We start from the raw sequence: 26,269 nt of genomic DNA, 5'->3' as shown, positions 1-26,269 counted from the left end.
TTATTTCCTGGCCTGTAACTTCCCGTAGAGTTTATACTGTATGATGGCAAGAAGCAAACGAAATGGGGTTTAACGTCCTACCATCTGCTCCGCCTAGACCATACAGTGTTATGGGGAAAATTTTGCCGGGCCAGCGGCACTATGGCTTACTCTTATATCGTATTCCATATGCCAAGGGATCTGCCAGGCCCTCAGTCCTGCACCACTAACAAAGGGGTAATAGTTGGGTATGGGACCTAAAATCCGTGACCAATTTGCAGGGAAGTTGTTTTGAAGGTGGTTTATATATGATAAAAACCCGCTGAAACGGAATCCGCTAGAGGGCCAAATTCAAAATGGCTGCCAGATTTGGCGGAAAATATAGAATTATTTAATTGGGACTTCTGAGGTGTCTATTCGTATGTTTTGTCAACTATATCCAAGTTGTATGTTTTCGAGATCGAGGTAATCAATTTTGAGGAAGTTGTATCCATATAATAAGGCAACCAGCAATAAGAGTGGAAGAAATGAAGGTACTCACCGATATTTACCACCTGATATACTCTGTAGGTAATTGATTTTAATTTAATCAACGCTTGATAATGGATCCATGTAATATCTAATCATCATCAACTTTTCCACTTAAAGTGTTACTCATCAAAATCACAGTCACTCGATTCAAAAACTGGATCCAGTTCTGATTATTCAGATTCAGATTGTTCCTCCAAAGTTGAAGTTTCGTCGGAATCTTCATCATTTGCACTATCATTGCCATGAACAAGTAAGTCACTTATGAGCGACCTGGTAATGCTGGATTCTCATATCCAATTGACACTCACTGTCCAGATTGGAGCAGTTTCCAACCATTACCAAAGGGAGAGTGTTTGGCGGCCATCTTGAATTGTTCAGCCATATTGGCAAAGCTAGTGGCCGGATGGATTTTTGATTACGATATTTCGATTCAGAGACCCTTAAAACATATGAATAGACACCTCAGAAGTCCCAATTAAATAATTTTATATTTTCCCGCCAAATCCGGCAGCCATTTTGAATCGGACCTCGCCAGCATTTTAGAGAGAGGCACCCAAGCTTAATCGTTTCAGTGGGTTTTTATCATATAGAAACCACCTTCAAAACAACTTCCCCGCAAATTGGTCACGGATTTTAGGTCTCGTACCAAACTATAACCACGTCGGAAAAATCCCGATGAATTTTCTCTGCCAATGCAGGGATCGAACACGCGACCTTCAGTCAAGCGAGCCAATGTCTTAACCACTTAGTTACCGTGGGTCCCGGTGACAAGAAGCCCAATTATCAGATAAATTATTGAAGTTCTCACTATGCGAGGTGTAATGAAACTTAATTGAAAATAGGTAGGGAAATTCTCCCAATGGGTGTAGTTTTACCTAATGGTCCATCTCTGCGTCATTATCATTTATCAGAGCGTGACAGAAAATGAAAACATGTACCCTGTTCATCCAAATGGAAAAGCAAAGGGATTGTACATAATGGAATGAGTTAACGTTTCGCCAACACAGTCGTGGGCGTCACAGGTGGGGGGGGGTAATATCCTATACACAACAATTATTAGTATTAGTTAAGATTATACCTGTATAAAACCTGTACATATTCCAATATGGTTTATACTGCTAAAATAAAACACAGAGATAATCATCCTGGAAACATGTGTGAAGTGAAAAGTATCTGTGTTCCATAAAATTGTGTCTAGTTAGCCTGTCAGTAATATTTTGTTATTTTTTTTCTGCCACTTATCAGAGTGAATCGCATGTAGGTACCCAAAAACATAACCGCCTAAACCAAATATTTATCGCCCGCTCAGCCAGCAACGTAACCATAATGCTTTTGCACGCGGTGTCTTGGTAGACAGCATGGCCACATGGTGTTTGTTTATATTTTGTAGGGGTTTTAAAAAATGGGTTAGGGTTAGGGTTGCGGACCCTGCCCCCCCCCCTCCCCACCAATATATATTTCACCGCTACACCTCTGAACACAGTATCCCGTATACACATTGGCATGAACGTAAAAGAACATTTGGCAGTTGGAATTTCCCCCAATGTAATGAAATGGGGATAAACGTCCCACTGTTCTGCCCCGACTGGCGTCCATTAGCCCAGAGTGCGCAGAAAATTAGGACGTTGATCGCCATTCCACTTAATTCTATATTCGCACTTGCGCAGTATCCACTTGAAATGGTTAGTCACCAAACGACTTTGAGTTTTATAACATCTGGGCGTTGCTAGATTGATTTACAATTCCCGAACTTATAGCTACGATATCTCCATTTACTGCTTACGCTTAAATCAAATATAGCAGAGGGGTTGGATGGCTGAATGGCTGAATGGTTAGCGTGTGCACGCTGTATCATGAAGTCTGTCATTGAGTCAACTGGCGTGGTTTGGAATCCCCGGTTGTACGTGACAAGGAGTAGGGTCGCCTGTCCAACCTCGTGGGTTTTCTCCGGGTCCTCCGGTTTCCTCCCACTGCTAAAGACCCCTACGCGCAAGCGAATTATTGAAATAAAATTAAACCATATGTTAGTCCCGAAATGACCTAGTTTGTGTCGAGTGGACGTTAAACTCCATTTCTCTCTCCCAAATATAGCAACCTCCACGGATAACTTGACATTGAACGAACATTGAACTTTGCAACTCAATTATCACAGGTAGACATTTTAGCTGGAAAGCGCGAGACTTAGTATTCGCGATAATCGAGGAATCTTAAGGCTCTCATGCTGGGTGAATACCCAATCGAAATTAGTGCCGAAATATCTAGGGTGTTACGTGAAGGCCTTGATAAGATAGATATACGGAGTTAAAGCGAGATCAAGCCTTCTATTCAAGATGCACTATATGAGGATTTTGAGTTTACCGCAAACCCTTTTCAAACGCCCACACATAGTATGGGCGTATAATGCAGTTGCCCTGTCTGTCGGTCACACATGCTTTTCAGCTCTCTAAAGGTCACCAGTATTCAAATCTTAGGATAATGATTCTTATGGGTAGATGAAGATTGGGATTGAATTTTAGCGCAATCGCTATTTTGGTTAGGGAGTTATCGCCTTTTAATGAACGTAATTTTGCTTATGCACTTTGTGAATTCATTAGGATAATCGTTCTTACGAGCAGACGACGGATGGGGTGGAATTTGAGTGCAATCACTATTTTTGTTAGGGAGTTATCGCCCTTTTGCTTATGCATTTTGCCAAATCTTTAGGATAATCGTTCCTACTGGTAGACGACGGGTGGGTGGAATTTGAGCGTAATCGCTATTTTCGTTCCAGAGAGACGTCTACATTTTCGCCTTTGGAGTACCACACGCGTATTGCCCAATCTACACAATTTGAACAAATCTAAATAAGCACCATCCAAGCAAAATCAATTGTTAAATTCAATCTTATGAATTAATCAGAAGAGGATATCGACAATGTGTAGTAAGTCTAAGTTTGAACCTTCTACGATCGCTCCAGCAAACTTATTTGAGCAAAACTGAACGCACATGCCATTACCTCACTAATATACCTATATGTTGATGAGATAGAAAAACAACACCTTTAATTCAGTAAACAATGTTTATGTTAACAGGCTGTATATTGATGACTTTAAAACCAGGCTATATTTTAATGACTTTCATTATATAACTTTAGAGCCGTGTATTCACACTTGAGAATATTCGGAATTTAGCACTAATTGAAATAATATAAAACAAAAACATTTAATAGAGATAACTGGCATTCGATGCTCCAATATTTAAATAATCTTAGTGAAACTCATCTTAAAGTTCTAATTTGGATGAAAACCTTTTTAAAGTCCTTGCTGACAGTCGCATTTTATTTCTCTGGGGTTTAAACAAAGGTCCCCCTCGAATCAATTTTCTTGACAAACAGGACTGTCTCCCTCTATCAGCACGTTTAAATAATTTATGTGGTGACTGGGATAGATAAAGTGAACTCAGACTATATCCACGTTTGTGTAATGTTTTGGGATTCACGTTGATTTCTTCATAAACATTTTCGTCGCCATCATCAATAGATAGGAAGCCAATGTCATGAACATTCAGGACGTTATCGTTATAACTGTAGGCTTGGTAATCACTACTACTATCAGAGTCGCAACTAACACTTTCATAGAACCCACTGCTATAATCTCCGCTCATCGCATCTGGTTTTATCGTTGAGTGACCCGGAGGGTCTGGTAGTGGTCGGTTGACTCCGCAGGAATTATAAGAGAGTCTACGCTGTTTTTGGCAGTATGCCTTTGCCGGGAATCCGTAAATATTTGCTTGGTTATGTGATGTACACATGCCATGCGATGCTAAATCAATACAGGAGCAAAAATTATTTTTTTCAGTTTTACGTCTGCAAAGAGGACAAACGTCTTCTTTTAAAGAAAATTCATCTTCAATTCTTCTAGACACTCGACTTCTTCTATGGTAAAATAAACTGGACAATCGGATATTCTAGGTTTGACTTGTGTTATCTCCTCGTCATATATAATCGAGCTCCGTCTGACACCAGAAGTTCCTGATCTTCGTCTGCACCGTTTCTTAATCCAACTGAACATCCTGGAATTCATCTAAAAATACGATGCCATAGATATATATCTATATATATAACACATTATATCAGTTTTATGACGGTAAGAAATTAATAAGATGCAAGCATAACGTTGATTTAATAAATAAAAAAAATGAAATGGGTTTTAACATCCTACTGTTCTGCTCCGACCGGTCTAATGAAGACGGGCATACACCATAAAGTGTGCTATGTGTGAAATTCTGCTCGGACAGCAGCGCTGCGGCCTACTCTTATATATCGAATATAAACTGCCAAGAGATACAACGTGCACGCCAATGTGTACACGGGGCCACTGAACTTTCTCGGCCAACTCCGGCTTCGACCACAGGACCTTCAGGTTAGCGAGTCAACGTCTTACTCACTGACCCACCGTGGCGCTCGATTTAATAAATAAGATGTAAGTTCAGCAGTTTAACAGTATTATTGAACAAGCATGGCATAACAATGTACAATTATTTGTCATTGAATTCATTTTACAGTTGCCGATTCATGCATGTAGTAAATCCATCACTTACCATAAATATTGAAATGTTTTAAAATTTTATGTATTATATGGTTTCCCAATCTCTCTGTCGTCTCCAAATTTGGTAAACGAATGATACAACAGACGTACGTGAACTCCATTTATATATACCCTGTAACAGATTACTTACAAGCGCTAATAATGTTTTACATTGTCGACAGATCGTTTTACACCCGCTTCCATCAATCATTGATATCGCAGACAGGGTATATGAATATATCAATTAATGACAGAATACCTTATACCGATAAACACGGCATGCGTACCTTAAACCCGATTAAAGCAACATATCTGCTTAATGTCTATTTAACGGTAAGCGGAATTAATTATCTCCACAACGCCTTAATCCCGTCGTACGTCTTGAAAATCAATACTAGGGTAATCAAGGATTAGTGAACATATTTCACCATAATATTAACAAACATTAATGCAATTTTTAACAGCACTCGTTCTACTAATTGACTGAAGTTACCAAATGAGGCATTCCAATGATATTATTATTGTTCGATTTATATAGCGCTTCATTACACGTGAAGTGTTTCTAAGCACATATCACAAACATATACTTCAAACACACAGAAACAATCAAAATCAGGAGAACATAATTAAACACAGCTGCCTGTTAGGCGCTATTATTCAAAGGTTTATATCCAACAAATCAACCGGTTAATCTCTATATTGAACTCAGTCGAGGTATTACCTGATGAACACCTACACCAAGTAGAGTTCAAAAAATAAAAACGAAATTTAAAAGAATCAACTTCATTAACAAAAATTAAACAATCAAAAACTAAACAGATAAATCAAATTCAAACGAAACAAATAAAACAAAGAAAATGAAAAGAGCAGTTCATTACCATTCTACATTAACAAAATAAAGGAAATCAACTTGTGAAAATTTTTCAAAAAAATAAGAGCAAAGTTACACTAATGTTAATACTTTTTTAACGACCCTGGTTCGTCTCAAGATCTTAAACTCTGTGTATCAATCTGAAGTCAATCGAATGATAACTTTAGCCTTTAGAGCTTCACAAAGTGATCAAGGGCCATAATGAGCCTTGTGTATGATATCCATCAACTGCACTTACCATATTATACTTCAACACCAGACGTTCTAATAATTAATGTATAATATACATCTGATATCTTGGCCGCCATTACAGTTTAAAACCAAACGTTCTAATGATTAATGTATAATATACATCTGATATCTTGGTCGCCATTACAGTTTAGCACCAAATGTTCTAATGATTAATGTCTAATATACATCTAATATATTGGCTGTCATAATAGTTTAGCACCAAACGTTCTAATGATTAATGTATATTATACGTAAATCTAATATACGGTTTAACATAAGATTAATGTATAATATCGCCAGTATAGTTAAAACCAGTTGTTTAAATAATCTACAATACAATATTTCCAGTGATGAATGTGTGTGTGTGTGAGAGAGAGAGAGAGAGAGAGAGAGAGAGAGAGAAATGGGGTTTAACGTCCACTCGACACAAACTAGGTCATTTCGGGACCAACATATGGTTTAATTTTATTTCAGTAATTCGCTTGCGCGTAGGGGTCTTTAGCAGTGGAAGGAAACCGGAGGACCCGGTGAAAACCCACGATCTCAGGTTGGACAGGCGACCCTATACTTCTTGTCACGTACAACCGGGGATTCGAAACCACGCCAGTTGACTCAATGACAGGCCTTATGATACAGCGCGCTCATGCTAACCATTCGGCCATCCAACCCCCCAGTGATGAATGTGAAATATAATCTAATTTCTAGTTTAGGGTTCTACTGATTAATGTATAACATTCATCTAATATCTTGGCCGCCATTATAGTCAAACACCAAATGTAAAATATACATCGAATGTCGATAGGGTTCAGCAATTTTAATAGTCATAAAACATTCTAAACAACTTATATTTTCGTAATACGGTCAAATGAATCCAGTCAACAGTTTTCCAGCCTGTCTCCTTTAGATTCTTATCGAACCTGGATAGCAGGGTGCAAGAAATTTGATGGATGGTTTTAGTGCTGATTGGGGCATGATTATTGAGCACCTTGAGTTATTGGGCACACTTTTCCATGTCAGACCCATATGCATTGGCCAAGGCAAGTGAAATGAAATGAAATGGGGTTTAATGAAGAGGGGCATACGCCATACAGTGTGCTATGAGGGCCAAGGCAAGTGGGAAACGGGAGTAAATCTGAGACATTTATAGTGCTGGTCCATTTTCCTAATCTTAAATCCATAATGATCCCCTCAGTATGCATGTATTCTAAATTGTACAAATAATTGGATGTATACGACACAACAATACGAATTGAATGATGTATATTTTTTTCTGGTAATCGACGATTACTATTTGTTTTTTTTTTAGTAATAATTTTATTAACAGAAACAAACAATAATATATATTACTTTCAGCACAATTTGACAAAGAATAAAAAAATAAATATCAGACAGGTTAAATGAATTCAATAAAGATGCTTAAAGTATCTTTTTAATAGCATACCATATTTCTACCCAAGGTTTCGATTACGTATTGGTATGGTATTTGTAAATATTTTATAAATAAGCAAATGAAACTCATATGTTAACACAAATCATTAACTTATATTTCTAAATGTTAATATTCAAAGAAACCGCTAGTGTCATTATGGGAATCCCCCCGCACCGTAATTTCAGAAGGTATTGGTGGTAGTGGACGCCGTTTTATGTATGATGCAGTTCTCAAAATATAGTTTTTCTGAATTGCTAGATCAACATGGTGTTTTGCTGTATTTTGTGACCCCGTGATATTTCCTGTCGGGGAGCTTGGTGTGGATCTTAAGATCGAGTTACTATATATATCCCACATGCTGCTCATCTCGGATAATAGATCCGACGTCACACACTCACACGAACTATGGCGAAAATCTCGACAAAGAGAGCACTCGTGACAAAGGGAGTCAACTTCACTGAACTCTTCATAAAATGGGTTAATTCCGGAATCTAACGATAAACATTCTACCGAGACATCAGATATTTCAGTATATATGTGGCAGTCTTCCAGTGAGGTATACGAATCAGATTCTTCTATACTATGATTATCACCTTTCTCATTGGATGTCCTATTTGGGGACGTTGTTTTACGCGAACATCGTTTTTTCAACCATTTATACATCTGAAAATATAATTAAGAGACCATACAATATATTATTGTCAAAATATGCTCTTTAAGACTCATCGACTGATATCAAATCGGTGACGCTTATTGACCATATTCTTTGCTGCATAAGTACGCATGTCCTGTCCTGTACCCTTCACATGCTACTACTTTAGGTTAATTGGGGCTATGGTTCAGACACAGTCGAATAGAGATTTAAAACTCGCTATTGTACACCAGGGGACAAACAATAGGATATATTAGGTACAGAAAAAAGGATCCTTATCATTGTCCATGACATCAGCTTGATACTCAGACATGTTATGCAATAATTATGAATATTTATATCAACATCAAGTTTAAACAGACGACAGTTGTTGACGGGACAAAAGTAGCGGTATATCGACTCGAATGACACAGAGTTACCTACCGTGTGCAATTAGTGTATCAAGTGGTAAAAGATGAGAAGAGTTCACGTGGAATCAGATAATTCATGATCAGTGTTCATCTATCAAGGTATATATACCGTTACCATTTGTCATCAATAACTTACGTCTCAATGACAGATATAAGCAGAATCAGTACACCAATTAACAATGGTTAATTCTATCAAATTAGTTTCTACGTGAATACAAACCAATCAATGATAAGATCAGATAACACTAATTAATTAATTACCGGTCAATTACCCTACAATGCATCTGATATAACTCTGATTAAGAGAAACTACCTGTCCTTTGACAGTTGAGGAATATATTTTTATTTGCCTAATACAAAGAGTTAAAAGTGGCAAACTTAAATCGGAATAGAAAAGGACCCCCCCCCCCCCCCAGTGCCCGTGCTGTCGCGCTTCGATCTCTTCTAACAACACGTGATCTAAAGCTTAGATTACCCAGTCTCTCTGAATAAACACAATTATTAACTGTCTAAAATATAGACTCGTACTTTAGGATCCCCCCCCCCATTGACTTTGAAATGAAGTCAATACAATTAAACTACAAGAGTCAAAAATAGTAAACAATAAACCCATTATAAATCCAATTAATAGTTCAGTTCGTTAACTCAGCTATCCACTGTCTTCTAAGTCGTTCCCCTTCAGTGGCTGCTGTTCGCCTTGGTGGACGATTTGTTCCATCTTGTAACTCTTCCATATTCTTGTCAGATACAATTGTTTTAATAGTTTCCAGGTTATCAGGATCTGTGAGTTCTGTACCTAAAATCATTTATCAGACTTTTATCCATTAGATTAAATATAACTTCCAGGGGTGTATAATAATTTTAGAGGTCGTTGAAGAATCATAGGCTTACGATTAAGATGTTTAATACTAACCATTGCTCCTCTTACTTTTCGATCCTTACTAGTTATGAGACCCAATAGTTATGAGTTTCCAGAATCCACGAGGATGATCATCGTCATGTACAAGAACAATATCTCTTTCCGAAACATCTTGTACACCCTCAGATGACTTTCAATGATTATGACAATGGGAATTTCTTAATTCCATAAGGTACTCCTTACGCCACCTGTTCCAGAATTGGTCCATTAACATGTTTCATACGCTTTATTAGGGTTTCAGGATTAGACTGTACGTCAAATGACTTATCAGACAGACTTGCGATTCTGTGACCACAAATGAGATGAGAAGGTGTAAGACGTTCTTCAGAGTCTTCCGATCGCGATGTTATGTAAGAAAGAGGTCTATAATTTACGATCACCTCAACTTCTGTAATTGATGTGTAAAGTTCATCATATGTTAATCTGGCTTGAGCCAAGACTTTCTCAGGCACTCTTTGATGGATTTTTCAAGCCGCTCAAAAACTCTTCCCCACCAAGGGGCCTTTGGTAGAATATATATCCATCAAATGTTGTGTTCTGTAAAATAATAATTTACAATTTGGTTCTTCAAAATATCTTGAATTTCTTTCGCAGCAGGTTTAAAGGCACTTGCATTGTCCGAAACCACTATAGAAGGAATCTTGTTTCCTTGGAGTAAATCTTCTAAAGATTCTGATAAAGGATGCTGATGCAAGATCAGATACTATTTCCAGGGGCCCTGATAACGCAGCATGTATACAAACAAATCCATACTTCGAACAGTTTCCGGATACAGATTTGAAGTACAATGACCCAATGTAATCCAAACCAATAGATATGGTAAAGGGGGGGGGGGGATCTGTTGATTGACAAGGATTCGCAGCTAACCTTTTACATATAGTTCAAGAAAATATCAGCTGTCTCGTAAACTGCCTTCCGCGTATAATACAGTATTTCGATCTAACTTCGGTGAGGGCAGCCTTCACTCCACCATGAAGTACTCTCCCGTGACTTTCTCGAACAAGAGTGGTATACCAATGGGATTTATCTAAAAGTATTGGGTGTTTCTGTAATCGCCCACCACCAACACATCTGATTACTCCAGATTCATCTTCAAAGGTGTGTAACTGATGGCAAAGTTTATTTTAATCTTCTCTAGACCTTAAGGCGGTATTTATACAGGATGCTGTCATTTGCGGCAACGAAATGCAAATGAAAAATCAAATTCCAAGTATAATATCATATATCATTTAAAAGAGAAATTTATGATCGTCTATGAAATATAAACATTTTCCTGGCTCATAATATCTACAGGGTGAATTGTAAGGTATAAGAGGGGTGGGGTATCAGACCTTGAGACGGTATTTATACAGGATGCTGTCATTTGCGGCAACGAAATGCTATATGAAAAATCAGATTCCACGTATAATATCATAATAATATACCATTTAAAAGATAAATTTATTATGGTTCATAAAATATAAACATTGTAAGGTATAAGAGAGGTGAGGTCACACTGATCCGCAGTGAATATTCGCAAGGCCGCGACAATCACTGATATCAGGATGACATCGATATCACCTCGGCGGAAGCGGACGTTAAAGCAAGCTATTTCACACGCGACTTAATGAGCCCCATATATTAACTTTTTTCCTCCGACAAATTAAATTCTAAAACATTTTTTTATGTATTAGAAAAATAAATAAAGACGTTTGAAGTATGTGTAGGTAATTTTTTTTCCTATTTTAGTGTAAATGGGTATTGAAATGAGTAAAAGGCGCCATTCTTAACGTCTTATGTAAACAATGCACGCGCCATTGGGCCAATGATTGACGCCGCGTGATATGACGTCATGTGTTGAAGGCAGTCATCTTTTACAGAGATATTAGAAGACTTTCGTATTACTCTGTGAAACAGATTGGGGTGGGGTAGCAGACCTTGAGACGGAATATTTACAGGATGTTGTCATTTGCGGCAACGAAATTTTATATGAAAAATTAAATGCCAAGTATAATATCATATACCATTTAAAAGATAAATTTATCATCGTTCATAAAATAAAAACATTGTCCTGGCACATTAATATCTACAGGGTGAATTGTAAGATATAAGAGGGGTGGGACAGACATCGAGCCCATATGAAAAATCAAATTCCAAGTATATTTTCATATACCATTTAAAAGAACAATTTATTATCTTTAAGAAAATATAAACATGTTCCTGGCACATTGATCACTTCAGGGTGAATTGGAAGGTTCAAACTTCTATTAATATTGTATTTCGTTGCGTTTCTTTTTGTTATATTCTGTGATTTCCACAATAAATCAGTACCGACTTCGACCATTGGATAGAATTGATCACGTGATTAGAGCAGATCAACCCATTGTGCTAAGAGGTGAATATTTTGACCTAGATTTATTCTTGTCTGTTAGTTATTATACTCTGTGTTATTGGTTACTTCGAGCAGACAATCTTGTCTGCCAGAAACTGGTCTGTGTTAATTATTGGTTGGGCGGGAGTTTCGTGTAAGTTTTCAGCCTTTATTCTTTTATTTGCAGACTGTTATCACAATGTTGTAGCTAGTTCTTGTTCAGACAATTGCAGTTCGTAGGCCTACTTACATCCTCAGAAATACCCTATAAAACTATGACAGTAATGTCTAGCCTAATACTAATAGTCCAAGAGCCAGTGACGAAAACACTGCCTCATAAGTAATATTCTAATAGAAGAAATTTGCCATTTAATTGGCAGCTATTGATAGGGCTAATTCAAAACACCCAGTCTTACGAGGTTTCAGTAGAAATGCAAAAAAAACCTTTTTTATATTTTTCGATTAGACTAAAACTGAAGATTTACTAGCATTCCAACCCCCTTCCCATTTAAGAAACCCCCCAAAATTTAAAAATCGGTTAAGAAATAAAAAAGTTATTGCACTTACACTTTTTTTAAAAATATGCCAAAAAAGTGACCGAAGACCTTTTCTCAGCAACTATTGAAGATATTGGCATCAAATTTTCAGGAAATATCCTTCCAAATGATTAACTATCTATTGGTATTTTTAAATTTGGGCTATATAATTTATTTGTTTTGATATTGGGTCTGCAACATGGATAAAACCCCCAAATTTGCGTTGAAGACTTTTTTAAAGATAGAATTCACATGGACCTCAAATTTCGGGTATTGCTTTATTCTGGTAGAATTAATCCTTAAAACAACTTCCTACACTGCTCCTCGATTTGTAGGTATCAAGGGATGGTTGATGTGTGCCGCCAATACGTACGTACAACATTGTTTTTCATTCAACTTATCATTGTCAGGTTCTCTGATCCGCAAAACAGAGTGAATTCTGGGGATGGAGCACTGGACATCCTATACTCATCTAGCCCATTCTCTTTTCTGGCAACAGGGAGCCACGGTAGCTCAGTGGGTAGGACGTTGGCTCACTCAACTGGATGTGCCATGTTCAATTCCTGCATTGGCCGAGCAAATTCATTGTACACACCAGCCTCCCCTCCGGATGTACGAGGGGAGGCCTAGCAAGTGACAACATAGTCATTTGGATAGAATGGAAATATGCTCATAAAAGAACCCTAGACAGTTGGAATTTGAAATAAGAATAGGCTCTGCACTAGGCTGTTGCGCCGCAGTTTTGCAAAGTTTCCTCTCATAGCACACTGCAATGGCGTGTTCCCCTCACTCACATCCCCACCGTCTTCATTAGCCCAGTAGGAGTAGAACATTAAACTCCATTTCATTTTCTTGTAACAGATTCCATATGGCTGTCATTTGATCACTAACAAAAGAGAAAGTAATCCAAGAGATAATTTTTAAAAAAATTAATTTTAGGAAAGTGTTATTAGAATCAATAAAATATTGTAACAATACAAGAAAAAGAATTCAAACCGTGCACCAGAATATATACCCCTAAAAAGTGCTCATGAAAATTGTGCCCCTGAACCAGCCCACTGTTAGCAAAAGGGAAACTTGGTTGAACACGTTCACAATAACAAGAAAGCGGCTGTGGTCTGCACCCACATCAGGTGGAGTTATCTTTTCTTTTCTTCCACATGATTTGTTTTCCAGAGTTCTGGCAGAAAAGGGGTGATTTTAATATGAGAAAATATTATTAGTTCCAGTGACAAGCGTTGTTTTTGTCTTTTTCTGTTCATTTTATTTTTTCAAAATATAAAAAATCAGTCATAAATACGTTTCTGAATGACCAAACCACGCTCGACACAAACTCTGTTTTCTCTATGAAAAAAGTAAAAAGTCATCAGTGTTGGTGGTCATACACCTTCCCGAAGTCGCGGAACAAAAACGGCACATTTTGCGATCAGATTTTTTGACAGTGATAAAAACACTATCAAGGGCGCCCCTAGCGAGCTTTTGCATTGCTAGTTTCAGTGGGGAATTTGGCTGGGAGGAGCAGATAAAAAGGGCTAAAATTTGAGTCATAATTAATAGGATCAGAATTATTTCTAAAATATTTCCATGCATTGCAATGTATGAATAAAAAATATAAATCTGACCGGAAAAGGTGGGGCCATGCCCTTTTCTGACTGCCTTAAAAGAGTGTTGACGGGGGCCAGAATTTGCCTCATAAGTAATATAGTTTTTTGAAATTGGTGCCAATTCTAAAAATATCAAATTAAATCTGACTGGTTTCAGTGGGGCACATATTCCTAATCTGACCACTTAAAATCTGCCGATCTACCAACAAAAAGGTCAAAATGTGCATCATAAGTAATACGATCAGAAATAGTTTTGAAATGTTGTGGTGCTATATATTTGAATCTTAAAATGCAAAATCTGACCGGGAAAAATGGGTCCACTCTACTTTCTGACTGCCCTTAAAAGTGTAGATGGGGGCCCAAAAATGCCTCATGTAAGTAATAAGATTGAAATTGAGTGCCAAATGTTAGCTAATTATGAAATGGTTCTAAAAATATCAAATCTGACTGGTTTCATTGGGGCAAACCCCTAATCTAACCACTTAAATATGCCTCATCTACCACGCCGACAAATGGGGTCTAAAAAATTTGCCTCGTAAGTAATATAACTAAACTGGTGCCAAATATTAACTATGTATTAGTCAGTTCTAAAAATCTCATGGGTTACTGTGGGGCAAACTCCTAATCTGACTACTTAATTGTCACCACCCACCCAAAGGTTGAATACACATGCGTGATTTCACTTCAAAGTTAAATCTACAAACTGACTAGTTTGACACCCCCACTATTAATTTGCAGTTTTCAACAACATAGTAGAAATTCAATACAGCAGGGCTGGCCTCTCAAGTGATATCATTCTCCATTAAAGGAGCCAAGTCTTTTCGAGGTTGCAAACACGACTTAATGGTCAATTTAAATCAACATTGATGTTGTTATCTTACCGTGAAAAGTTGGGCTTCTGATATCCAACATTTAAGACAAAATGAAAATGTTAAAATTGGCACACGAATCGTGTGTCAGAATGCTTTCGAGCACCATTTGTATGAAGCGACTCGATGAACGAGGCAAAAAATATCCCATGTAGAAGAATACTACCAGTGTAGACTGGAATAAGCAGATGCCAAAGACTGCCATTCAATTTGGACTTGTTGCATATTTTGCGGAACATAACTGATTAGAAATTACAGTAAAAACAGAAACGATTAAATGTGAATCAGTTTATATACATTCCTATTACATTATTATAAGCATTGCGACCCATTTATGTCCATTTCCAGGTGCCAAAGAATAGCAATTTATCTCATTATTTCATGGCATTATCTTTTATACAAGAATCTGTTGAAGAAGAAAATGTATACACAACAAAAGAACTGTATAATCAGATTGCAAATCTGTTGGAAGTATATACCAGTTTTTCGGAGGATGGCAGCCCAAATAATAATATATACTATTCAAAAAAAGTAGGGGATATTTGATTTTTAAGTGTTATTAAAGTCACCTAATGAAACTGACGAAGAAACAAATGACAAAATGAAATGAAGTTCACATTCATCGATTTATTCCAAATGATCGTTAGACTAAGTAAGGCACAGACTGACCATTATAAGGGTAAAATGATACCCGGGGTCAAACAGCAAAGCTACCACAGCATCACAACCAAGTCAGTAACGGGTAAATCCTCCTCTGTTTGCCAAACAAGCATTGATCCGACGTGGCATACTCCTAATGAGACGTCTAAGGTCATTTTGGTCCAGATTGTCCCATTCCTGTTGCAACGCAGCAGCAAGTTCTTGGACATTGGCAGGACGTTGTTGACGTTGACGTAACCTCTGTCCAAGCATGTCCCAGACATGCTCGATGGGGGAGAGGTCGGGACTCAGTGCTGGCCAAGGTAATGTGGTGATGTTCTGTTGTTGGAGGTAACCTGTAACGATCCTGGCCCTGTGACATCTTGAGTTGTCATCCTGGAAGATGAAACGGCGGCCATGACGTCGTGCGAACGGCACAACATGGACTGCCAAGATGTTGTCCCGGTAGTACTGGCCTGTAACACGCCCTGCAACAACATGTAAAGCCGTTCTTCCAGCAACAGTGATGCCTCCCCACACCATAACAGAACCACCCCCAAATCGATCATGTCTGATGACGTTAACGTCTTGGAAGCGCTCGTTTCGACGACGCCACACCCTCCTACGTCTGTCCAAAAAATCAACAGTGAACCTTGACTCATCTGAAAACATCACATTGCTCCAGCGTCGATTATCCCAGTGTTGACGATCCCTACACCAACGACGTCTTGCCTGAATGTGATGATCTCTCAAACAAGGGATCACGCGAGGACGTCGGGCGCGAAGGTGACCCCTATGCAGTCGATTCCGAATCGTCTGGCCACTCACTCTCACACCAGTGTCTGTTTGAAGACGAGCGCTGATCTGATTTGCTGTGATGACACGATTTCTCAAGGCCAAGGTACGGATAAATCGATCCTGGGCTTGAGTTGTCGCCCTTGGTCGACCTGAGCGTGGTCTGTCCTGTACAGATTGTGTATCACGGTATCTGGACCATAGCCTGCTTATGACAGACTGAGAAACATTCATCGTCCGCGCCACAACCGCCTGTGTTGTGCCGATCTGTAGCATGCCAAGGGCACGTAACCTTTCATTTTTGGTAAGCCGACGCATATCAAAATTTGTTTTCTGGTCACTAAAACAATTAAACTGATGTTTCCACCCTGGAATTTAATGCCACAATGACTGTAACATTCAAAGTCAGAGTCGTGCAAATCTTGGGTTGGACCCCCATGATGATCCCAAGCATCACCTGCATTCCATGCGGTAGCTATTGGTGCGTTTGGGCGTCACATGTAACTGGAAATGTTTCTTCTGTTAGGTTCTATAGTGAATTTTTTCGTAGTCATTTGCATATTTTAGTATTATGCCCCCAAAATCAAATATCCCCTACTTTTTTTGAATAGTATATTTGGTGATTTTAATATTTCCTATTTTGAAAGGAAGATAGTGAATTACTTTGAACCAGAGAAATTGACATTATTATCATCAAATACTAAACGAAATATCATTTATAACAATAGAATGAATGTTGAAGAGACCATTAAAGAGGTGTTCTTAGAAAACATTGATAAAAGCAAAGATTTGTGACATAGCATTCATATTTCGTAAGCAAATACTAAATGTACCAAAGTCCACTTTATCATAAAAATTAACAGTGCAGGATATTTAAGTCAAGAAGTGGTTTCTGTGCCAGAATCAACTTTTTACTCATTTTAGAGGTCCTGACCAGAGAGAAGAAAAGCAGAAAAAAATGTAAGAAAAATTGCATCAATTTCTTAAGATGCCATGTACAATGTTTTGTGTGGCAAAATTAAAACTTCCAAACATTTGACTCTTGTATTATAAATGGCGATGAAGAGTATACCAGGAAGCCGAAGAACAGTAATTGATATTTTAAATCGTTATGGACGTGTTAGTTACAACGGCATTGAAGAACTGGAGATGAATTAACATACATTTCGCAGGAATAACAGGGTATGGTTCCACATGGAATATAGAAGATATCATCATTGGTTACCTGTACTGCCTCTGATAAGTACGACAAACAGTATCAGATACAAGTACTAGTACTGAAACAACTGACAGTGATAACCAGCTTCCTGTTTGTCGGAAAAGAGGGTCATTTAGGAACCATATAGGAAGACGCTTAGATTTCATAACAGTGGATTTATCGCAGAAGATCTATTATCCTTGTAGCTGGGCAGATGTCAAGCTTTATGATGTTATTTCATGGATCGAAAAAACGCTTCTCTACTTGTCGAATCCATGTAACATTTTCAAATGACAAGTAGAAATATAACCTACTCGTCGCCGGCAACAACTATAATAATGTCTATATAAATTCTGGCTAAAAATGTCTGTCTAAGTTATCCATTCTAATAAAGTTGGAAAAGGGGAATCTTTCATTTTAAAACAAATTAGATTTTATCTAACAGAACACGACATAGCTGTCTGTGTCCCCGATTAACATGACTGAAACTTATATGGTCATTTTAAGTTCGTTCTATACGCCTGGAATAGGTTTCTTTGCATTAAAATAGTAACACTACTGGTTCTGTGAAAGCCGTAATGTCATTGGCTGTTCGTTCTTAATCACCCAATCACAGTCAATATTACATAACTCCATGGCAATATCAGGGCTCAGGCTGTCGGTCACCAAAGTGGCGATTTGCGATAAAAAATGGAAGCGGTGATTAAAATTTGATTTTAGTGTATTTGGCTTAAAAAAAACTTAAAATTCTAATCGTATATATATATATATAAAAATGTAAACTAAACAAAGCTGCTCTCGATAAATATTTAAAAAAAAACCCCAAAATTTTTAACTATTAATAAGTTATTTTTTTTTAATTAAAAACAAAAATCAATGGTGACATCCTGAAATGACCAATTGACAAGTAAAAAGTATTTCCACTTGTCACCTGAGACAAGTAAAATTTTACAAACATGATATCACATGCATTAGAAACTACTGATACACAAATGTGGATAGGATGGAATTCACTTGTGGTAAAAGATAACCTTCCTCAACAACAAATATGTTATCTTCCTAAAATCAATCAATCGCCAACCTCCCTCAATTTTGTTTTGGAAACAATGAAGAGATCCCAACAGATTGGTGAAGAGTGTGGTCAGGAATACATGATAGTGACATATGACTTGGCTATTGCAAAGATGGCATATATACATGTACAATTCAAGCTGCAGAAAGTCCTCTATTTGACAACCTCTTCATAATGCTAGGACCTTTCCACATATCAGTAGCATATTTCAAATCTGTTGGGAAGCATATTGGAGAATCTGATGGACCATTCGTAATTTAGGGATGATGGGATAATATGTGATGGTTCTCTTACTTGGTTTTTAACAGGTATTACGTTTCAGACAGTTTTGTGAACCAAATTCTTCAACAGCTACTCCAAAGAACTGAATGAAATAATTGATCATGCACAAAAGACACTGGCCTGTGAACATGGGGAAAACAGCCAAATATTGGTACACGTGTGTGAAAATAATTCAAATATTTCGGCCTTTTTCACGAGGTATTCATGTTGGTGACAACTTATTTACATACTGCCTCTTTGAAATGTCAAGTTTATTCTTCAGTTTATATCGGCCAAACTATGCCAGATGGATTCTCTGGTTGCATGACAAAATGATGAAAATAGATGAAACACATCCTGGAATATCTGACAAATTCCAAAGAGGTGCCCTTCCCATACGTAGAACAGACAGTTAATGCAGATGCTGCTAATCGTTTTTCAGGTATTAGTATCACCAATGGTTCGGTGCTATTCTACGTTTGAATACGCACCCAGGTGATACATATGTTAATTGTTATATTTCATACTACATGTATATGGATGAGCTAGAATTGGGGGTGTATATAGCTCATTCGTGGAGAAGTATTTTGGTGAAGGTGGTCACTGTGCATTAAAAGTCCAAGTAACTTAATTTGCATACAGACAAAAGGACAATCATTTCAACAAATCAGATTAAAGATACAATATAGATAAAAATATATTGTAACGAATCAAATGAAAGAAGTTAAATTAATATAAAAATTTCATTGGTTAAAATTTTTATAGTAAAATATAATTAATAGAATCAGTTAATAAGCTCTAAGTCATAAATAAAGTAAAAGCGATGACACTTGATTGGCACTGATCCGACTGCATTGTCAATTGTATAACCTTTGCATCGAGATGTCTCTTAATAAGTCTATTGGCACCCAAAGATTATTACAGTACAGTCAAGACCTTTCTTGCTTAATGCAATTACTTTATAGACTTTATTAACATTAAAAGTAAAGACAGACTGATAACCTTAATGTTAGCTTTAATTGTCTATATACCGGTACATGAATAAAGAGTTAAATAAATTATGTACATGTATTCTTAAAATAAAATTTGAAAAAGAACTAAAAATTAGTATTACTATTCGGTGATATTAGTATCATCATAGAAATTTCATAGCAGCTAGAGAGGGGGTTGGATGGCCGAATGGTTAGCACGTGCACGCTGTATCATACGGTCTGTCATTGAGTTAACTGGCGTGGTTTCGATTCCCCGGTTGTACCTGACAAGGAGTAGGGTCCCCTGTGGAACCTCGTGGGTTGGTTTTCTCCGGGACCTCTGGTTTCTTCCCACTGCTAAAGACCCCTATGCACAAGCGAATTATTGAAATAAAGTTAAACCATGTGTTAGTCCCGAAATGACTAGTTTGTGTCGAGTGGATGTTAAACCCCATTTCTCTCTGTCTCTGTCTCTCTCTCTCTCATAGCAGCTAGACAGAGATGGTCCATGTCTCATTATATCATTATGAGGGCTACTATAGTTGGAGTTTGAACATTTAGGCATTTCCAGATCTGAAGATGTAACTTCTGAATTGAGACAAGCTAATATTCAGAAGAACACAGCACATCGCATCAAAATTACTGAAAGAATACTAAACATGTCTAATCCATTCAAGAATAATGCGGATCAAGATATATTAATTAACATTAATCAACAGATTTCCTTTTTAAACGTTTCTGAAAATGGTAACATGTCTGGTGACAAATTTATTTCAGACATTATTGCAGACCCTTCCTGGTTTGATAAACCCATAAAACGGTCAAAACCAAGCACATTTGCTTCTGACGGTACCTAAAAGAAATAAAAAAAAACAGGCAACATCGTAGGCTACAGTTGAAAGTGGAGAAAGATATGATGAGTCGATTGCTTTATCGAAAATAAATTTGACCTGATGATTACTATAATCTTATCCCCTCACACAATGCGACTTGTGTTTAGTTATATAGATGAAACCATGATATCAACTCAAACATCTTTGCTTTTGAAGGCCCTTGAAATCGGAATTGAGTCTCGTAAGCCTAAATGGATTGACTGTACAGTGATAGATGGAATGGTTTTTCTTCATCTACATGTACTTGGAGACCTCCCAGCAACATTTTGTGCAATTGCTTGTTATATTTTGGTTAAAGTATTTAATGTGTCGAGTCGAGAGTTCCATGCTGTACTTGACAGCAATGAAAAACCATCGAGAAAGGACATAGAGAGAGATAGACGTGCTGGTTCCTTAGATCAAGACCAAGAATACACCATTTCAGGTCCAAACATGAGGCTGCCATCAAACTTTACATCAGCATTAAAAAATGATAAATTCAAAAAATCTCTTGTGCAGTACATACTTAACATTTGAATGAGTACTGACTACCGGTATTTGCCAATTAGATCTAACACATTGTATGTAACTCGGGATACAGACTGTTATGTTATACGAATGTAAATGGGTCTCTTCAGTGTAACAAAGATTCTACATTGACATGTATGCACGAAGATTCAAGGATGCTTTTTATACGCCCACATGGAAATGTGGTCGTATATTGCCTTCGCCCTCGTCCTCTACAGACTACATTTATCATCTAATTGTTTTGAAATTGATAAATGTTATTTGCATTAGTGAGATAAAGAAGCCTATTTAATTTCAATAACTTCTGTTAATTTCTTCTGGAGTTATAGCCCTTGTTTCACTTTGTTGCACCTCGTGAACGCTCTAACGACAAAAGTTATTAACCGATCTGTATGAAATTTATATGCATTATTTAAATTAGTAAAACAAAGAAGCCTATTGAATTTCAGCAATTTCTGTTAATTACATCTAGAGTTATGGCCCTTGTTTCACTTTTTTGAATCTTGTGAACGCTCTAATGACAACAGTTTTCAGCCTATCTGTTTGAAATTAATATGCATCATTTAAATTAGTGAAACTAAGAAGCCTATTGAATTTCAGCAATTTCCGTTAATTACGGCGTGATTTATGGCCCTTGTTTCACTTTATTGTACCTTGTAAATGCTCTTACAACAAAAGTTATTATCCGATCTGTGTGAAATTTATATGCATCATTTAAATTAGTAAAACAAAGAAGCATACTGAATTTCAGCAATTTCCATTAATTACATCTAGAGTTATGGCCCCTTATTTCACTTTGTTGAATCTTGTGAATGCTCTAATGACAACAATTATCATCCGATCTGTTTAAAATTGATGCATCATTTAAATTAGTGCAAGGAAGAAGCCTATTGAATTTCAGCAATTTCTGTTAATTACACCGTGAGTTATGGCCCTTGTTTCACTTTGTGAATGCTCTAACGACAAAAGTTATCCGATCTGCATGACATTTATATGTATCGTTTAAATTAGTTAAACAAACAAGCCTATTCAGTTTTAGCAAATTTCCGTTAATTACATCTAGAGTTATGGCCCTTGTTTCACTTTGTTGAATCTTGTGAACACTTGAACGTCAAAAGTTCTCACCCAGTATGAAATTCATATGCATCATTTAAATTAGTGAAATGAAGAAGCCTATTTAATGTCAGCAATTTCCGTCAATTACTTCTAGAGTTATGGCCCTTGATTTACTTTGTTGAACCTTGTGAACGCTCTAACCCCAAAAGTTATCATCCTATCTTTCTGAAATTTATATGCATTATTTGAATTAGTGAAATGAAGAAGCCTGTCGAATTTCAACAATTTTTGTAGATTACTTCCAGAGTTAAGGCCCTTGTTTTAGTTTGTGACCCCTCAAACGATGAAAATTATAATGTCATCGGTATGAAATTGTCTATTAAATGCTCCTAATTACCTACAAAAGAATAAATATGTGACAACCCTTGTCGACATGTAGGCATATGTTTTGTTGCCTAGCAACCTATCTTTCATATAGCTTCGACAAACCTGTCCAAACATAGCTACAGATGTTTTGATCATTCTACTTGGAAATTCCTTGTGCTGGAAATGTGTGGATGGAGGTTGGAATACAGTCACAAAATAATTTGAGATATATTGAGAGAATTAGTTCCATCATTATGCAGTGATTTGCTAGCTTTTCACTGGATCACGGACTGTGACTACACTGCTGCATTCTTCAGAATGGGAAAGTTTCGTCCAATAAAGGTCCTTAGGGCAATTCAGAGTCCCGAGAATAATTTTCCAACTTTGGATGCCTCCAAGATATGAATGACGAAGATACACCTACATGTACAATAGAAAAGTTTGTTTGTCATATGTCATTTAACAAGTGTAAATTAGGCCAGATGTAGAAAGTTCTGAAAGGTTTATAAACCAAACAGAACCTACATGTACTCACAGACATTTGGCACAAATTTGAATCATATTTCAGTTTGTAGGTTTAACTTTTAAGTGATAACAAAATGTGTATTCACCTTGCTGGTGTGGTGGGTTGTGATATTTAAGTAGTCAGATTAGGGATATGCCCCAATGATACCAGTCAGATTTTATATTTTTAGAACCGACTAATGCCTAACACAGACCTATTGCGGAATAGGTCTAGACATATCACCATTTTATTATAATTTTTCAAGAAGAAACAGTAAGATTTTTAACTGTCAAAATGTCAAACAGGAAGTAAACAAATGAGATAAAGTCGTCTGTTCATAAGGGAAATAACTCTCATTACGCTAGGAACGTTGGATTCGGCTAACCGGTTTTGTCGACAAAAGTCGCCGTGGGTACTTAACGGTAACGTTATAGGTGTCGACAAAAGTCGCTGTGGGTCAGTTAAGAGTTAAGACTCTTTAAGAGGCAGTTTTTTCGTCACTGGCTCTTGGTCTGTAAGATTCTAGTGGTTGCTATAGGCATAATAATGATTAGGCCTATATTTCAGCTGCTATTAAAGTAAAAATTGATGAGTGAAGAAAGCCTACAAAAAAAATAAAATAAAATTTGTCCATACTGTCACTGCCTAATTACGAATATATTTGGATACCTGAAAACGATTTTTATACGCCCACATTTTCATGTAGACGTAAATTGTCGTCGCCCCTGTCCATCTGTCCACAATTGTTTGTGGACACCCTACAGGTCACAATTTTTATCCGATTTCAACGAAACTTGAAATATATGTTAATCTCCCTAAGATCTTGGTTCCTGTCGATATTGGCATGTATTGGTCACAGGTCACAGGTTTTATCCGATTTTGTTGAAACTTCAAATGTAAGTTTATAAACCAATGATGTCAGTTCCAGTCGATATTCTGGCATATCGGACTGTAACCTCCTGAATTATGGCCCCTGTTTGTACAAAAAATCGCGTTTTTAGTTTGTGGGCCCTATAGAGGTCATAATTTTTATCCGATAAAAAAACGTTTGAATATATCACTGTTGCCCCCCCCCCCCGTATGGTTGAGTTCTAATTTTGTAATAATCGGACCAAAACTGACAGACAAAATCAAGGTTGTGCACCCTCTAGAGATCACAATTTTCTTCTAATTTTGATGAAACTTGAAGTGTAAGTTTATAACCTAAAGATCTCGAATCCTTCCGATATTCGCGCATGTCGGACTGGAACTTCCTAATTTATGGACCCTGATTTTACAAAACATTGTGTTTTTAGCTTGTGTACTCTATAGAGGTCATAATATTTATCCGATTTAAAAAAACGTTTGAATACATTATATCACCGTTACACCCTAAGGTTGGTTGAGTTCAAATTTTGTAAAAATCGGACCAAAACTGACAGACAAAATGGCCGCCCCTCGTACACAATTAGTGAAAACATCTGGTATATCAAAGTTGTGGACCCTCTAGATGTGGACCCTTTATATCCCAAAGATCTCAGTCTCTTTTGATATTTGGGCATTTCAGACCATAACTTTCTGGATTATTGCCCCAGATTGTACAAAAAATTCCATTTGTTTTTAGCTTGTTCTCTATCCATCTCTTGCAAAATTTATTTTATACTGTTTTATGTATTTCAGAAATGTGTTTTCATAAAAGATACAGTATGGTTGAAAATGGTGTGATAGTCATGTGTGCAGAATTTCTTGAAGATATTTGCTAATAAAGATTTGAGTCGAGGAAGATCATTGAACACAAAATGAAAAAAGTACACTGTAGGCCTAGTAATATTTATACGCATAATGCGCCGTGATAATTTTAGAGGGGGTTTATTGTCCATTAGACCACACTTTTCGACCAGTCAGAATCGAGGAAATTTCTAATTTGTGCTACAATGATCAAATAAAATCTTGTTGGCAATCAAAACGACAGGAGTGTACTGTTAGAATTTGTGAGTATTGTGAGATGATGGCAGTCAAAATCTTTTCAACAAGGAAAAACAATATATCGAGTGATAAACCGTGTTGTTATTGTGGAATGCAGTAGCAAGAATTTATATTTTAATCCCTTCAAGTGCCTGTGGTTTTGACATTCACGTCCAAATGACTCAATATTTTGAACTGAACTTTTCAGACAAGGTAAATACACAATTCCTCTATATTTTGGCAAGTAAATTTCATAGGTACACAGACTGTTATGTCTTAGGCTCTATGAAATTGGGAATATCCCTTTAACAAATCTTCTAGCTTACTCATTTTAACACTAAACAACATGATTAGGTATGCCCTTTTATTTTTATACACCCAGATTTTCGATATTGGCATATCAGACCATAACTTCATGGATTGTACGAAAAATCCCGTTTTTAGCTTGTGGTCACTCTAGAGGTCACAATTTTCACCAGATTTTGATGAAACTTGAAATGCATGTTTATAACCTAAATAATCGTGCATATCGGTTGTAACTTCCTGAATTATGGCCCCTGATAGTACAAAATATCGTGTTTTTAACTTGTGGTCCTTCTCGAGGTTCACAATTATTGGATGAAAAATTGCGTTTTTAAGTTGTGGTCGAAGTCACAATTATTATCCGATTTTAAAAAAAACCATTTAAATATATCACCGTTACACCATAATGTTGGTTGAGTTCGAATTTCGTGAAAATCGGACCAAAACTGTTGGATAAATTTGCCGCCCCTCGTACGCAAATAGTGTAAACACCTGGTATATCATGATATGGTTGTGGACCCTCTAGAGGTCACAATTTTGATCCGATTTTGATAAAACTTGAATTGGATGTTTATATCCCAAAGATCTTGGTTCCATTTGATATTCGATCATATTGGATCTTAGCTTCCTTGTTTATGGCCCCTGATTGTACGAAAAATCGAGTTTCTAGCTTGTAGTCCTTCTAGAGATCACATTATTTATCCGGTTTAAAAAAAATGTTTGAATATATCACCGTTACACCATGATTTTTGTTAAGTTCGAATTTCATGAAAATTGGACCCAAACCATCGGACAAAATGGCCGCCCCTTGTA

The 26,269-nt window shown here is 37.0% G+C and overlaps 1 protein-coding gene across 2 annotated transcripts in view; it reads left to right on the top strand.

The window, feature by feature from the left end:
• The first annotated feature begins 11,964 nt into the window (after positions 1 to 11,964).
• LOC126811086 (galactoside alpha-(1,2)-fucosyltransferase 2) overlaps positions 11,965 to 26,269 on the top strand; it is a 30,270-nt gene continuing 15,965 nt past the window's right edge. The window contains exons 1-3 of one of the 2 annotated variants that reach the window (XM_050536563.2): positions 11,965 to 12,091; positions 12,809 to 12,842; positions 24,869 to 25,366. The gene's annotated coding sequence lies outside the window, so the exon portion shown is untranslated. The remainder of the gene's footprint in view (positions 12,092 to 12,808; positions 12,843 to 24,868; positions 25,367 to 26,269) is intronic. The other variant, XM_050536562.2, reaches the window with a different exon arrangement.

This window comes from Patella vulgata, chromosome 2 (genome assembly GCF_932274485.2).
Source record: "Patella vulgata chromosome 2, xgPatVulg1.2, whole genome shotgun sequence".
In the NCBI taxonomy this organism is placed as follows: Eukaryota; Metazoa; Mollusca; class Gastropoda; family Patellidae; genus Patella; species Patella vulgata.
Note: the sequence above shows the minus strand (reverse complement) of the source record. Positions and strands in the feature narration are given on the sequence as shown.